The sequence below is a fragment of the Ursus arctos genome, unplaced genomic scaffold (genome assembly GCF_023065955.2).
Source record: "Ursus arctos isolate Adak ecotype North America unplaced genomic scaffold, UrsArc2.0 scaffold_13, whole genome shotgun sequence".
NCBI classification, from domain to species: Eukaryota; Metazoa; Chordata; class Mammalia; order Carnivora; family Ursidae; genus Ursus; species Ursus arctos.
The window spans coordinates 51,907,556-51,921,855 of record NW_026622797.1 but is presented as its reverse complement, the minus strand read 5'-3'; the positions used below and the strand labels follow the sequence as shown (position 1 = coordinate 51,921,855).

Sequence of the window (14,300 nt, the reverse complement as noted above, 5' to 3'; positions counted from 1 at the left end):
GAATCAAGGGGTGAAGATGGGAGTGGCACCACTCACTATGATCTCGAATATGTGATTCACTAGCAAAATGTATACTTCCTCTCCTTGAGATCTTATACTCTGCTGGCCTAGAGATCATAGTTCTAAAGAAAGGAATCCTTCCACCAGAAGACGCAGCAGTGATTCCATTGAGCCAGAAGTTGAGACCATCACCCAACCACCCCGAACTCCACAAGCCTCTGAAACAACAAAGGGAGTTAACCGTACTGGTTGGAGTGATTGATCCTGGCTACCAAGGGAAATTTGGGTTGCTACTACACAGTGAACGCTAAGGAAGAGGATGTCCGGAATAACAGATCTGTTGGGGCATCTCTTAGTACTACCATGTCTATGATTGAAGTGAGTAGAAAACCACAACCAAATTCAGACAAAGGTTAAGTCATCTCTCCAGGTTAAGAACCATGACCGGCTTAAGTACTTGCTGAGGGCAAAGGAAATATGGAATGGATGATGAAAGGCAGCTATAAATACTAGCTATAGCCATGTGACCAGTTGCTGAAATGAGGACTGTGTTATATTTCTTCCTTATGTTTGTATATATGCATACATACATACACACACACACACACACACAAACAAATTTGTTTGCTTCCCTCATCATCTAACATTATGTAGTAATAACAGTAAATGTTATATCACGGCATTTATGTGGGTTATCAAGAAGAGTGAGCATGGCCCAGAGTTTGCATCCTCTTCTAAGGGTTGTTTGGGGTTGTACGCAGGATAGTTCTATCCATTAGATGTATGATCTTGTATTTGTTAAGTACGGTTCAGAGTGGAGTGTGAGTGCCAGGTTGACAAGAGGTGGACTGTATCATGATCAGTTCACGTGTCAACTTGGGTGGTCCCTGGCTCAACCAAACACTAATCTAGGTGTTGCTATGAAGTATTTTGTAAATGTTTTTAATGTCTTATCAGTCTCCTACTCTGGCTGGGCCTGATTCCATCAGCTGAAAGGCCTTAACAGAACAGATTCGTTGGAAAAACTGCCATCTGCGGACTAGCTCCCACTTAATTCCTGAATTCCATCCTGTCTTTTCTGGCAGTCCCTGACCAGCAATAAAGATGGTAGAGCTAGAAGGGTCAAAGTATGAAAGCAGATAGAAGTGACAGCTTAGGAAACCAAAGTGACTTGTGGACCTCAGTGCAGATACGAAAACAATGCCAGTAATTAAACTCAGGAACTTAGCACACGTTCTCTCCATCAGAAACTGCCCTCCAGATCTCAGCTCAAGTGCCCAAGACCATCCATAATCACAAAGCCCAGAGCCCATGACACAGCACCCGGGCTGGTTTGCCTCACAGCACTGACAATCTACTGCTTCTCTGTCATCATACGCATACTCTTTCCCAACCAAAGCAACTTGCCCAGCAAGTTCAGCATTCAATCTTCTTCCTGGAACATAGCTGGCACCCAATAGTTGAATAACCAATTTGAATATACAACCTTCCCTACCAGCTTTAAGATAACCATTTTCAGATTAATTCTTTAGTCAAAACCTCCTGCTAGTTAGCAATGCGAAACAGCTCAACTAGAATGTTCTGGTTAATAGGAAAATACTGATATATTCTTAATAGCTTAAATAGACTCCTACAACCATGATAATCCACGAAGTATTTGCTGCATCAGAAAAAGCTAAAATTCAATAGGGGTGTGCCTGGGTGGCTCAGTGGGTTAAGCGTCCAACTCTTGGTTTCAGCTCAGGTCATGATCTCAGGGTCATGAGATGGAACCCCCACCGGCTCTGGGCTGGATGTGGAGCCTGCTTAAGATTCTTTCTCCCCCTCTTCCCCTCCTCTCCTCTAAAAAAAGCTTAACATTCAATAGATTGCTCTTTCAGCCATTTCTTTTTATTTACAGTTTGTGTTCAATGCAAATCAATTCCATAACATGAGAAGTTACTATGAATCAAAGCATAAATACACAAACACAATATACAATCCAAAATAGATGTACAGCATTCAGGTATGAAACAAAATGGAATGTTCATTCACACACACAGTAGCTCGAGATCTGTTGGATATCGTTGTTCTGATGTAGGCTCCTAAAGATGGGAAGAAATGACTTTGGTTATCAAGACTACTGTGGCCATATTAGATACAGGAACATCTAAGCATCAGTGTGTGACCATGCGAACAAAAGACCTTAGAGTGTCTATTTTTAAAAAGCTTTCTGTGCATCGAGGCAGTTGTAAAAAGATTTACTTTCCAGAATCAAGCCCACTTTAGGCTTAGGACCAGGTTCTAACTATCTAAAAATATTGACTAACAGAAAGTGTTCCAAATGTGGCTATTCTGATTCAGAGTTAAAAAAAAAAAAGTATTTACAGAAAGAGTATAAAAGTTTTTCCGAATTTAATGTAAGCTTCCAGTCTTCACTTCCCAAATACTTGATTTACAATTTTGGCTCCTGCACATATTTTGCCTTTTTAATTCCAAGGTTTGTCAACTTTACCTTCAAAACAGATCATTTTTTAAATTATAAAAAGTATTCAACATATGCAGAAATAAAAAGCATTTTGAAATTAGCTGAGGTCAATGTACTTCTACTCTTTGCAATCAGTTTAGCTAAATGAATCTGGCACTCCTGTTGAATAGGAATAAGTGATCAGTTATTAAGCAAAATTTACTCATTATGCTTCAATTGGGGGTCGATTCCAACCCATCATTGCCCTGGCACATGTCAATTACTATATAAAAAATCAAATGCAATGTCAAATCCAAAGCCTCAGAGGAAAGAGTTCAGTTCCCAAAAAACAGTGATAGCTTAACAAGGTAAAACTTTTATCTAGAGTACATAGGCATTAAGTTAGTACTGCAGAAACAATGCACTGAGGATTTACAGTAACACCTGGAAATTCCTTCTAATGTACATATAAATAGAATCTTGGAAGCTTTTTGTATTAACTGTTTCATGGCCTTAAAGATTTAACGAACCAAATGAAAACTGAATCTGTTCACATCCCATCTTTTATATCTAGGTAAGATAAAATCTATTCTCATTTTCAAGGTAGAGTTTTACATGTCCATACTTCTTAAGCCACATTGAAAAAAATGATCTCTTAACTAATCTTGGATGTTGTCTCTTCATCTTGTACATGAAACTTCAGTAGATTTATTTAATAGACATTCATCATCTAGTCAAACCCTTCACATGTTCTTCAAACCAATAAAATTTGGGATCCTCAATATTTTCTGTGTCAATAAAATAAGGTGTGGAATTAGCAGATTCAACGAAGACCTGTTTTTTCCTTGTCACACTGGATGTCTAGACGCCATTTGGATTGGGTTTAGAAGATGGGGAAGTATAGATGTTTCTTGGCCTGAGTCTTTTAACAGTAGAGATGTAGAAGGGAGAACGAGATCACGAAGAGACTGGCTGTTGACTGCAGAGCACCGCCAGTTGGTGTGGTGGTGGTGTTAGCTGGATTTGGGGCAGTCGAGGTACTCTGGGAGGAGGAGTTACTTGAAAGTGTTACAACAGCTGTTTGATTTGAATAAATCTAAAATACATAAAAAGTTACACCGGTAAATTTCCACATGCCACAGCTGCCTCTATGTACACTTAATATGCAATCAGATAAAGGATATATTTTTTTTAGATCGCTCTTCTCCCATTATTTCCTTACCCGTCATTTAATTCTGAATTCTTGCTTAGTCCCACTGAGCTCATTCTTTCAGTTTCAACACAAACTACCTATAGGTAGATGCCTAAATGACTGCAAGTAGCAGCAGCCAGAAACAGTCCTCAATAACTGTTAATTTCCAAGAGTGTGACTTTATTTTTAATTCTTTTCGAAGAAATAAAGGACCCAGTCAATGAATCTAGTTTTTGTGACTATATTGACTTACTGGCATTGCAAAAAGATTTACTCTATTCTTCCAGGAAGGGGAAGATTTTAAACTTGCATGAATAACTCGGATTCTAAAATGCTGTTAAAATTTGTAAATTTGTAAAACTGTCTATCCTGGATTTGCTAGGTAACTTTCCCATACCCATTTAACACAGCCTTGGATTTAACTTAAGGGGACATAGGATATCTTATCTGCTCCCTTGAAATCTTGAAATTATATATACTTCTCAAAAGTGGCCACAATATTTGTTTTAAAGTGAAAAATATGAGCCCTTTCCTCGAAGCAAAATGACTTCTCCCCCAAACGCCATGAAGTCAGAATGACTTCACAAAGACACCAAGAGGGTTTGGTGTTAAGTTTTCCCCAGCAGCCTCCCTGCCAATGTTGTGGCCAAGAACCAAGGCTCCCCCAATGTGCCGACGCCAGAGTGGCATCATTCACCACTGATTTTTCAAGTCACGAAATGCACAGTCCAGCGGCGCACGTGATAATCTCTCCTTTGTCACAGAACAAAGGCAGATGGGAGATTTCAGCTCTCACTGCAAGAGAGGGTTTACGAGGGCTTCTGATTGCAGGCAGGAGGGAGGATGTGGCACCAAGCAGGTCTGGGCCACATGTACATTTTGCTGCCAACGATCCAAAGATAAATCCATTCTCTATCAGCAACAGCTCCCTTTGTTGTAAAACCCATCATTAAGCAAATATGGACTTAAAATGTATAAATCCTACCCAAAATAAATAAAGAAAAATCTTGATCAAGTCAAACATGTTTACTGGGCACCTACTGCATGCAACATTCAGCTTGTCCTACCCGGGAATAGCACTCCCACTAAAAGGAAAACATTAATAATATGGGAAATAATTTAAACCAGGGCTCTGTATGGGGACAACACCTGGTTTGTGATGCCTTACGGGTTATCTGTTCTCATGTATACAAAGACCTTATAGTGAGTGCAGCAGGTGATCTTTGTCAGAGTCTAGTGCACCAATAGGAGAATCTAAAGGTCCTCTACACCAACAAAAGAAACTCAGGTTAATATATGAAATTGATATTATTAAAATTTTCCCTACCAAACTGGATTTGCTTAACTAAAACCTCCCTCTTGAAATTTCTGGGGGGAAAAAAATCTGGTCGGAAAGGAGATGAGGTGCGGGTGGGGGAGATCAGTATGTTTCCTGCGGCCGCGCCCCTCCCCCACGGAGGAATTGTGAAAGGCTCGGGAGCGCAGCCTACCCGCAAGACAACAATAGGGTACAGTTACCCCGCCGGCGGAGGGGAAGCGGAGGAGCGCTCCTCTCTCGGGCTGCGCTCCCAGGTGAGCAGGGCGGCTGTCTGGGGACCAAAGACCCATGGCGCCCAACTTCTCGGAGGAAAAGCTTAGGAGACACTCCTCATAAAGCCCCAATTGAAAGAGGTGGGAGCCCCACGTTCCCACCCCTGCCCTCCGTGAGCGACTTGCTGGAGAAAATTGACCCATCTCGCCCCCAGCGTCCCCCACCCCGCTCGGGTCTCCCGGGCTCAGCCCGAGCCTCCCTCGAGGACGCCGTGCACCCACCTGCGGGGCAGCGCACTCCTCGTTAACCGCGCTGACGCGAGGTCGGTTCCCGAAATTGAGAATCTGGGGAGGGGGCGGCGGCGACGGGGACAAAGCCTGGCCGGGACTCGGGACGGCAACGTCCCACCCGCCGCCTGCCCAGAGGTAGCCGATGTGAGCTACCACGGGGTTCCGAGGTGACAAGAGATGGACGTGTAATGTACGGTCCTACCCAGGAGAGCGCAGGGTCAGGAGCGGGTCCCCGCCCAGGCTTCAGCCGGGAACCGCGCGGGACTGGGGTGGGTTAACAGGGCCCGAAAGCCAGGGCTTCCTCGGGCCCCCCGAACCAGCTGAGGGGAGGATGGGTGAGAGCGGCGCCCCCGAAGGGGATCGTCCCCTCTTTGTGTAGTGCGCAGGGGGCGCGAAGACACTCCTGGAGGGAGGCGTGATGCCCTCCCGGAAAAGCCCGAGGTCCCCGGGCGCTCCAGAGGGAGGAGAGACACATTCTCTTTCCCGCTGGTGCCTCGGACCTCTGGGTGAAAGCGGGTGGTGGGCGCCAGTCGGCCTGGGAGGGAGCTGCGTGGGGCTTGGGGCAGGACAGGGGCCTCCCGGCCCACGCGCGGAGGTGCATTGTTCCCCGGGCCGCGGGAGGGTGGGGGCAGCCCGCCAGGGAGCGAAAAGTGGGCTCCACGTTGCCCTCCCCCCAGGCCGGATTATGCGGGATTCTCTCTCCGCGCCCCAGTCCGCGGCCCGCGGTAGGGGCGCAGGTAGGTCCCCTGGGGGCGGCTCCGCCCCCCCCCAGGCGCGGCCCCCGAGCCCCGCGGGCGCCAGGGCCTCACCTGCGTGGGTAGGAGCAGCGCCAGAAGCAGCAGCCCCAGTCCGAGCCTGGCCACCATCGCTCTGCCCATGTCCGCTCCGTCGGCGTCGGTGCGCGGCGCGTCTCACTGGATGTGGGGTCAGTGGAGAACCGCTGGCTCCGGGCGGGCGCAGGCAAGGTGGGGAGCGCGGCCGACCGGCGGGACCTTATATACCGGGACAGCCACAATAGCCGTGACGTGGCGCCGCCCGCCCACCCGCGCTCCCCTCCTCCGCCGCCACCGCCCCCCGCGCGCGCCCGCCGGCCGCCTCCCCGCCCCTCCGCCCCCTCCCCCGCCGTGCTCCCCGGCGCCCCCTCCCTCCGCCGCCGCCCGGGAGACCCCGGGGCGGCCGGGCCGCGGCAGGTGGGCGGCAGGGCGCCGCCGGCTGCGGGCATGCTGCTTTGTGTTTCCCCGAGCCGACTGCGTGCAGGCTGGCACAGGCGCCCGGCGACTCCCACACAGGACCCGGGGCGAACTCGCGAACCACACACGCCGCTCCCGGGGCCGGGCCCAAGTTTCCTTTGTTTCCCCGGACCTGCCATCTTACCCCACCCCACGCCCCCAAAAGAAAAGTCTGAGGCTCCCGCGCGGCGAGCAGCCTTTAGTCCCGGCTCCAACCGCGCCAGGGGCCCCGGGGCCGGGGGGCTCTCTCGGCCTGGGGTCTCTCAGGTCCCGGCACCAGAGGATGGGGGACGGCGGGGGGGCCTTTCCGGGTACCCGGGCTGCTCGGCGGGGCTCGCGGGCGGTGCCCGGGCTCGGAGCAACGTGTGTGCTCGGCCTCGCGCCCACCGCGCCCGCCCAGCCACTCGCTTTGTTTTTTGAGCTCCTGCGTCCGCCACGCCGTGTGAGCTCTGGGGCGCGTCCTGGATCCGCAGCCTCCCGAGAGGTGACGAGCCGCCTGCTGGGCGCGGACTCGCTGCCCGGACGCCGCGAACGAGTGGGTTTCGGTCCTGGCGCTCCTGTCTGCGGCGGCGGGCGGACGGGGGCGAGCAGGCGACAGCCCACCCTGAGGGGTGACGCACCCCCTCCAGCCCTAAGAGCCCCGCTGGCCTTCCCCCACGCGGCTTTGCTCCCAGGCCCGACGCAGGGAACAGGAACCTCTCTGGCGGGCCCATGAGAATTCACTGCCCTTCTGGAATTCCTGGGGACACACTTCTTTGGTCTCTGTTGCAAAGCACTTGTTCGTCATTCGTTTCAGGCTTTTGGGACAGGCATTTACTCTTACGTAGCTGCCATTAGGCAGTTTAATGAACTGGTGCAAATAGGAGATTAGTCATCATTCTGCAGATTTTAGTGGGAAATAATTTCCAACCATTGTATTGCAAAAACTTGAAAGCATACAGCAAAAGTAGAAACTTTACTAGTGGAATATTTTCGGTTTAATTCTTTCATTACAGGACTTAATCCTTGTACTTAAAGTTTGCCTGAGTGCTTTGCGGTCTTGAAACAACAAGAGACCAAACCTAGTAGGGTTGTGAATTTGTTTAAATTTCACTTTTCCAGAACACTCTTGTAAAAACAAGCTTAGTTTTATAGAAGCAGAATGACAATGGACTCCACAATAGTGGGTCTTTGACTGAATCGGTCTGTGCCTTAATGGTCAGCCACTTTAACTCAGTAACTTTCCACGTTCCGTACGTGCTTGGGAACACAGGCATTTCTGTCGTGCACCAGTGGACTTTCCCGTTAAACAGTGTTATCACATTGTATAGAAATAACCTGTTCAGCTTCTCCACTCCTCTTGCCAGGTGTGAATGGACTGTGGCTCAGGAATGCCTAGTTCCAAGGCAGGGCTCAAACCAGGTTCTCCAGAAGCTTCTTCTGGAACTAAATGGTGGTATTCAGAGGATCCATTTATTGTGTCCTTCATCTTTTTTTTTTTTTTTTCCTATTCCTCCTCCCCCTCTGCCTCCTCCCTCCTCTTTGTTATTAATTTGGAATGGAATGATTAAGAATACAGACTCTAGAGTCAGACTGCCTGGGTTCAAATCCTGGTTGTGCCAGGGAAAGCCTCAGTTTCTTCATCTGTACAATGAAGATAATAGAACCATTATTAATTAGTTATTAAAGAGTTATTGTGGATGAAGTGTTAGACCAGTGCCTGTCTTATACTGGGAGCTCTCAGATGTTATTTGCTCTTGCACCGAAGGTCCCAGGAACTGAAAAGTATGTACCTTCTTTGCAGCTGTGTGATTTGTGAAAGAAATAACAAGCATCAAATGGTACCCAAAATTGGTCAGGCACTTGGGATCTCTGCTTTGGCAGCCACTTCATCACCAGCTAATGAAACTGCATAATTCACAAAGCAAGGCTTTTCACATCTGCCTAGCAGTTCCCCTGGGCATCCCACAAGGGGTGTGGCCCAGGGCTTTGGCAGTTATGCACCCTGGAGGCTTAGCCCTCCTGGAAAGGCCTCTTTACAAATCCCCACCACACCGGATTTCATATGTGGCAGGAAACTCAAGAAATCTGCCCGAACCTTTCCTCTGGGGTTCTTTTTGTTGATGACCTCTTCTTCAAGCTTATTCTGCTCCTGGTTTCCTGTAGTTATTTGTCTGCTTTTCCCTTAGCCAGTAATAGCTCATGCTACTAAACTGTGAATCTCATCAGTTCTCCTAGAATTTTTCCTAAGACACGTGTCCAATTTCCATTTTTTTTTTTTTAAAGTAGGCTCCACACCCAACGTGGAGCTTGAACTCATGAGCCCGGATCAGGAGTCGCGTGCTCTACAGATCGAGCCAGGCAGGCACCCCTCCAATTTCCATTTTTGCAGAGAAATTATTTCACAGAATGATCTTGCAACCAGTTGATTCAATAAATTGAGCTATGTGTGGAAAGTCATAACTTTATATTTTGATGTTTTTTTCACGAGATGGCATGTGACCTAACTTTTTGGTGCTGGCGCTCTTATGAGTAAAATTAAGGGAGGAATACCTTCAGTTTCTAAGTGCGGAACTGTGAGGAATGGTTAAGAACCAGATTGGCACACCTTACAGTAGACTCCGGAATCAGACAAGATTTGAATCCTGCCTCACCCCGCTTGAATAGTCTGACTTGGGGTGAGCTTCCCAACCTCCCTACACCATGAATTCCTCACCTGGCAAATGATACCCACCTCACGGGTGTATGATCTTAACTGAGATCCTGTGTATGTTCAGCAGCGTGCCCAGCACACGGTAAGGACTCACTAAGCCGCCGCTTCTATTGCTATAGGGCATATTCATTCTCGCATGGGTTTTGAAACATTTCATTTATAGCCCTTGCTCTTTTCTCAAGCATCTTTGCATGTGGCATTTTACATGTGCACCTGTGAGGTCAGGGAGGTCAGTGGCAATAGTTGCATTTACATTTCTGAGACACAGAGAAGTTAAGTGACTTGCCTAAGGCCCCATAGCCAGTCATGGTGCCTCACCTAAAGCTAGAACCACAGCGTCCTGACCCAGGTCCCAGGTTTCTCTGCTTTGCCAGCAAGAGCGGAGGCCATGTCTTCTCCACCTCATATCCTCTGCACCTAGCATTCAATCAGTATTTGCTGGTTGAATGGACTCATATTAAGGGAGCAGGTTAATTTGCTTTTTAAGGTGAACTAATAAATCCTATTTCTAAGGGATCAGAAGATATTATTTGACATTTTTAGCACTTCTCAGAAAAATGGATATGAAATAGATGAATCCGATAAAGGATATTCCTTCTGTGCTTTATACCAGAAATGGTGGCTGGGATAATCAAATATTTCATTTAAATTCTATTCTACAATATGGTGCTATTCTTATTTATGTTCACAATATTCTTCCCCCTTATTTCATGCCACCCTAGATTTGGCTGGCATTTAACATTTTAATTTATTCTGATTTTTTAGCTAAGCCTTGTTCTGTACTCAGGAACTCCAGCCTGTTTTCAGCCGGGAGTTGAGAGAGAGTGAAGGTAACAAAGTGAATTAGCGCTTCTGACTGAATGGGTTCTAAGTCCCAGGCGTTGGAGCTCCTTCAATCAGCTGATGGAGGTTCAGTCTGACTCTGTGGGGACATGCTGCCCCCTGCTGGCCATAAGGACCCCCTCGGCTCCAACTGTCAAACAATAAAAACTCCTTTGTGCTGATTTTAAAAGCCTTGAATTTTTGAAGCCCTATAAAGCTAATAAACCACAATGAACTTCTTTAACTTTTAGTTCTTTTTTCCCCTCTAGAGTCTCTCAGATTCTCTCAGGTCTTAAGCTCCATCCAAATAAGAAAACAAATGTAAAGTGAAAGAACTGTGTGCACAGAATTGCATCTGTGCATTTTCAGATGCAAATTGGGTAGTAGGATGCCTACCTCTAAGCATCCGGGGATTTTTTTCTTAAGGAAATGAAAAAAAGAAGCAGCAACTCTTAATCTCCTTGGCCAAAATTTAAATTCAGTGTCTCCATTGTGTTGGCAAGGATATGAGAAATCAGGCCCTCTCCTCAATGCTGATGGGATTATGGAAAAGAATTTGACATCTATCAGTATGAAAAATACATGTCCCCTTAGACCCAGCAATTCTAATTTTAGGAGTTCAGCCTACACATATACTTGCAGAAATGCAAAAGGATATATGTTCAAAGATTTGTTGCAGCACTGTTTATAACCACAAAGGATTGGAAGTCAACTAATTATCCAAAGGCCGAGGCCCAGCTATAGAAATGATAGCCTATCCTTATCATGAAATATTATAAGTCATTTAAAAGAGAAAAAGAGCCTTATATGTACTACAAAGAAAAATCTCCAAAATAAATTCTTAAGTGAGAAAAAGGTACAGAACAGTATGTACAGTATATTATCTGTGTTTGAAAAACAAAAGAAAACTAGACAGAAAAAGAATATTTCCATAGAGATACACAAGAAATTGATAGCAGTTCTTGCCTCCAAGGAGGGGAACTGGCTGGCCAGGGCAGAAAAGTAAGACCCATATTTCATTACATACTGGTTTGCACTTTTTGAATTGTGTATCATTATTCATATACAAATAGACAAAAATCATTTAGGTAAATTAATAACCAGTACATTCTAGGGCCTTCCCTCCCGGACTCCCACAAAACCAGGGAGTAGAAAGCCCACCTTCTCCAGCCCCAGAGGCCTCGGGATGCCCCTCCCCCTCCTCATGAGCCCTCCTTCCACTATTCACAGGCTCAGTAACAGAAATTACAGTATTGCCTCGTTTCGTCCATCCTTTGACAAGTGAGACCAGTGCTCTCGGGTCCAGATAACACACGCAAAAAAGCTCCCAGGAAAAACGAAGAAAAATGAAAAACTGGGCTGTAGAAAAAAATAATGAAAAATCCCCTGGCAAAGCTTCGGTTTTCCTCATTTTATTCTCCCCGCGGAGCATTCAGTCGGAGAGTCTGGGCAGGAAGAAAAGCTTGGGGTTGGGCCTCACTTTTCCCAGAGGAAGGTCTGAGCTGGGTGGGCTCATTCCCTTTAAGGGATCTTTTTAAGATTCCCGTTCCACTTCTGGGCAGGAGGCGGAGTCGGAGCCTAATGGGGTCATTAAATTCCAGGGTAAATAACTGAAATCTCACTTCTGCCTCACGGAAAAGAATCTCCAGGCCACAGAAGTGCTACACATCTTTTGCCATTTGCATCTGGACCCGAAATGGTCCTTTCCATGGAAATAATGCAACTGGAAGAGTGGGAAGGTATGTGCATTTTTTCATCCCCAGATGACTTTCAGTCTTATCTCCACGTCTCTTTGTTTTTCCAGATTTTTCACTTTCTGTTAGGTTGGAAGCTAGAGGGTCCCTTATGCGCCGCCAGATGACTAAAGTTTTCAAGTGGCCAGGATGATTGTATCAGAGATTTTCATTAACCAAAAGAATGTTGTAATATATAATACAATGGTACGTTTAATGAAATGTTACACTAAGCCTGAAACAGGGACCACATTTTCAGACTTTGTGAAATCCTTTCTAAATCTGTTAACGCAGTCATTCAAGATTCCACTCAGCAATATCTAAAGCAGATGGGGCTTACGTCTTATCCAATAGAGTCTTAAGATGTGACTCCAAGGAAGAAGCATCCCGTAATACTCAGCCATTAAAATAAAGCCAGATGAATTTAATTAGCTAGATTGAAGAGCGATTTCTCTATTGAGAGCCATATATTTGTATATAGATCTTTGAGTTTCAAAAAAAAATGTTCCTTTCAAATTTTTTTAAAGATTTTATTTGTAAGTAATCTCTACACCCAATGTGGGGCTCGAACTTACAACCCCGAGATCAACAGGCATGTGCTCTACTGACTGAGTCAGCCAGACACTCCTCCTCTCAATATTTTTATTTTTATTTTTTTCAGATTTTAAAAGTAATACATGTCCAATGTAGAAAAATTTGGAAAATGCAGATAAGTACAATAAAGAGTATCATATTGTACACCTGAAACTAATATAACACGGTATGTTAATTACACTTGAATTTAAAAGAAAGAATATTAAAATTACCCATAGCTCACTAATCCTAAGTAACCACTAATAATAAATTTTTTAATGTATTTTTGCTTGTTTATATCTGTATATTTAGAGTTTCTTTATTTGTTTTGCTGAATTAGGAGCAAATGTGCCTACAGTTTTCGATCTTGCTTTTTCCACTCAGTAAAAAATTTAACCACAAAATTTGAAGTCACGTCACTGTCAGGTTAATGAAATAACTGGGATGACCTGTGCAGGTGGCCAGCCAAATCCAAACCCACCCAAGTGCTGGCTTCAGTTGGGTGCACCTGGTGGCATCTGTCTACTCCAAATACTGATGGGGACGATTCTGGGCTCAGGGGTTGACAGGACTTCCAGGATAGCAATGGCAACGTCTGGAATCTTTTGGAGCTGCAGAAACACTGGAGCAAAACTCTTCACTTCCCTGCTTCCCAAGAAGGGATGTCTGTTATTTCCCAGCTCAGCCTCATCCTCCTTCTACATTCCCACACCCCAAAATATAAGGACTCTAGTGTACCCCAACAGAGAAGGGGAACTGATGAGGATGAGATGCAGTTACTTTATATCTGAATTCGTGTTGTCTCAGAACATGTTTTTGGGAGGTTTTACCAAATTTTTGTCATTATATATTCTTGAAAACTTTATTCATAATGACTGTACAATATTCTAATTGGACATTTGTTTCTATTATATATAACATTATAAAATCCTTATGCGTGTGTTCCGTTTTCATTTCTGGTTATTTTCTTAGGATATATTCCTAAAAGTGGAAGTTTGGGTCTTGAAAAGAAACTGCCAAATTGTCCTCTAGAAATTTATACTCCCAACACTAGTGTGAGTGCCTAATTCACAAACCTTTGCTAAATGTGAGAATTACAGTGTAAAAGATATTTTTTTTAATTTCACTGGAAAAAAAGATGTCATTTTTATTTGCATTTTCACTGTCAGTGAGATTAAACTTTTTTTCAGCTATTTATTAACCATCTGGAATTCTCTTTTGGTTTTTAGGTTTATTTATTTATTATTTTAGAGAGAGAAAGATAGAGGGGAGGGGAAGGGCCGGTGGGAGAGAGAGAATCTTAAGCAGGTTCCACACCCAGCATGGAGCTGGACACGGGGCTTGATCTCACGACCCTGAGATCATGACCTGAGCCAAAATCAAGAGTCGGACACTTAACCAACTGAGCCACCCAGTGCCCCAGAAAATGCTTTATTTAAAATCCTCCTCTCTGGCGAGTTCTGTATGTGGTTTGAAGAAATATTTGATAGATACTTGGGGAAGTACTTGAATGAAATAATATCAAACCTGTTAACCTGTTTTGTTGTTTGTTTTGTTTTGCTGGCTAATTTGCTTGAGATAATAGAGGACATATGGAATGATGCTGCCACAGAGAGCTCCTCATTCTTCCCTAAATTTCTCAAACTCTCCTCTACAGGAAGGTACAAATATTTTAAACTAATATGTTTAAAGGCGTAACAATTAGTTACTCTGTCCAGGGTACTCAGATATCTGACTTGCTTACCTTTTAGCAATTCTCAGCAACCTACTTTTTTCTGTCCCAGCACACTGG

At 45.2% G+C, this 14,300-nt stretch overlaps 1 long non-coding RNA gene across 1 annotated transcript; it reads right to left on the bottom strand.

The window, feature by feature from the left end:
• Window positions 1-1,868: 1,868 nt before the first annotated feature.
• On the bottom strand, window positions 1,869-6,512 carry LOC130543551 (uncharacterized). The gene is made up of 2 exons (XR_008958991.1): window positions 6,269-6,512; window positions 1,869-3,542 (listed from the first exon to the last, which is right to left on the bottom strand). It is a non-coding gene; the product is annotated as an uncharacterized LOC130543551 (long non-coding RNA).
• Window positions 6,513-14,300: the final 7,788 nt, after the last annotated feature.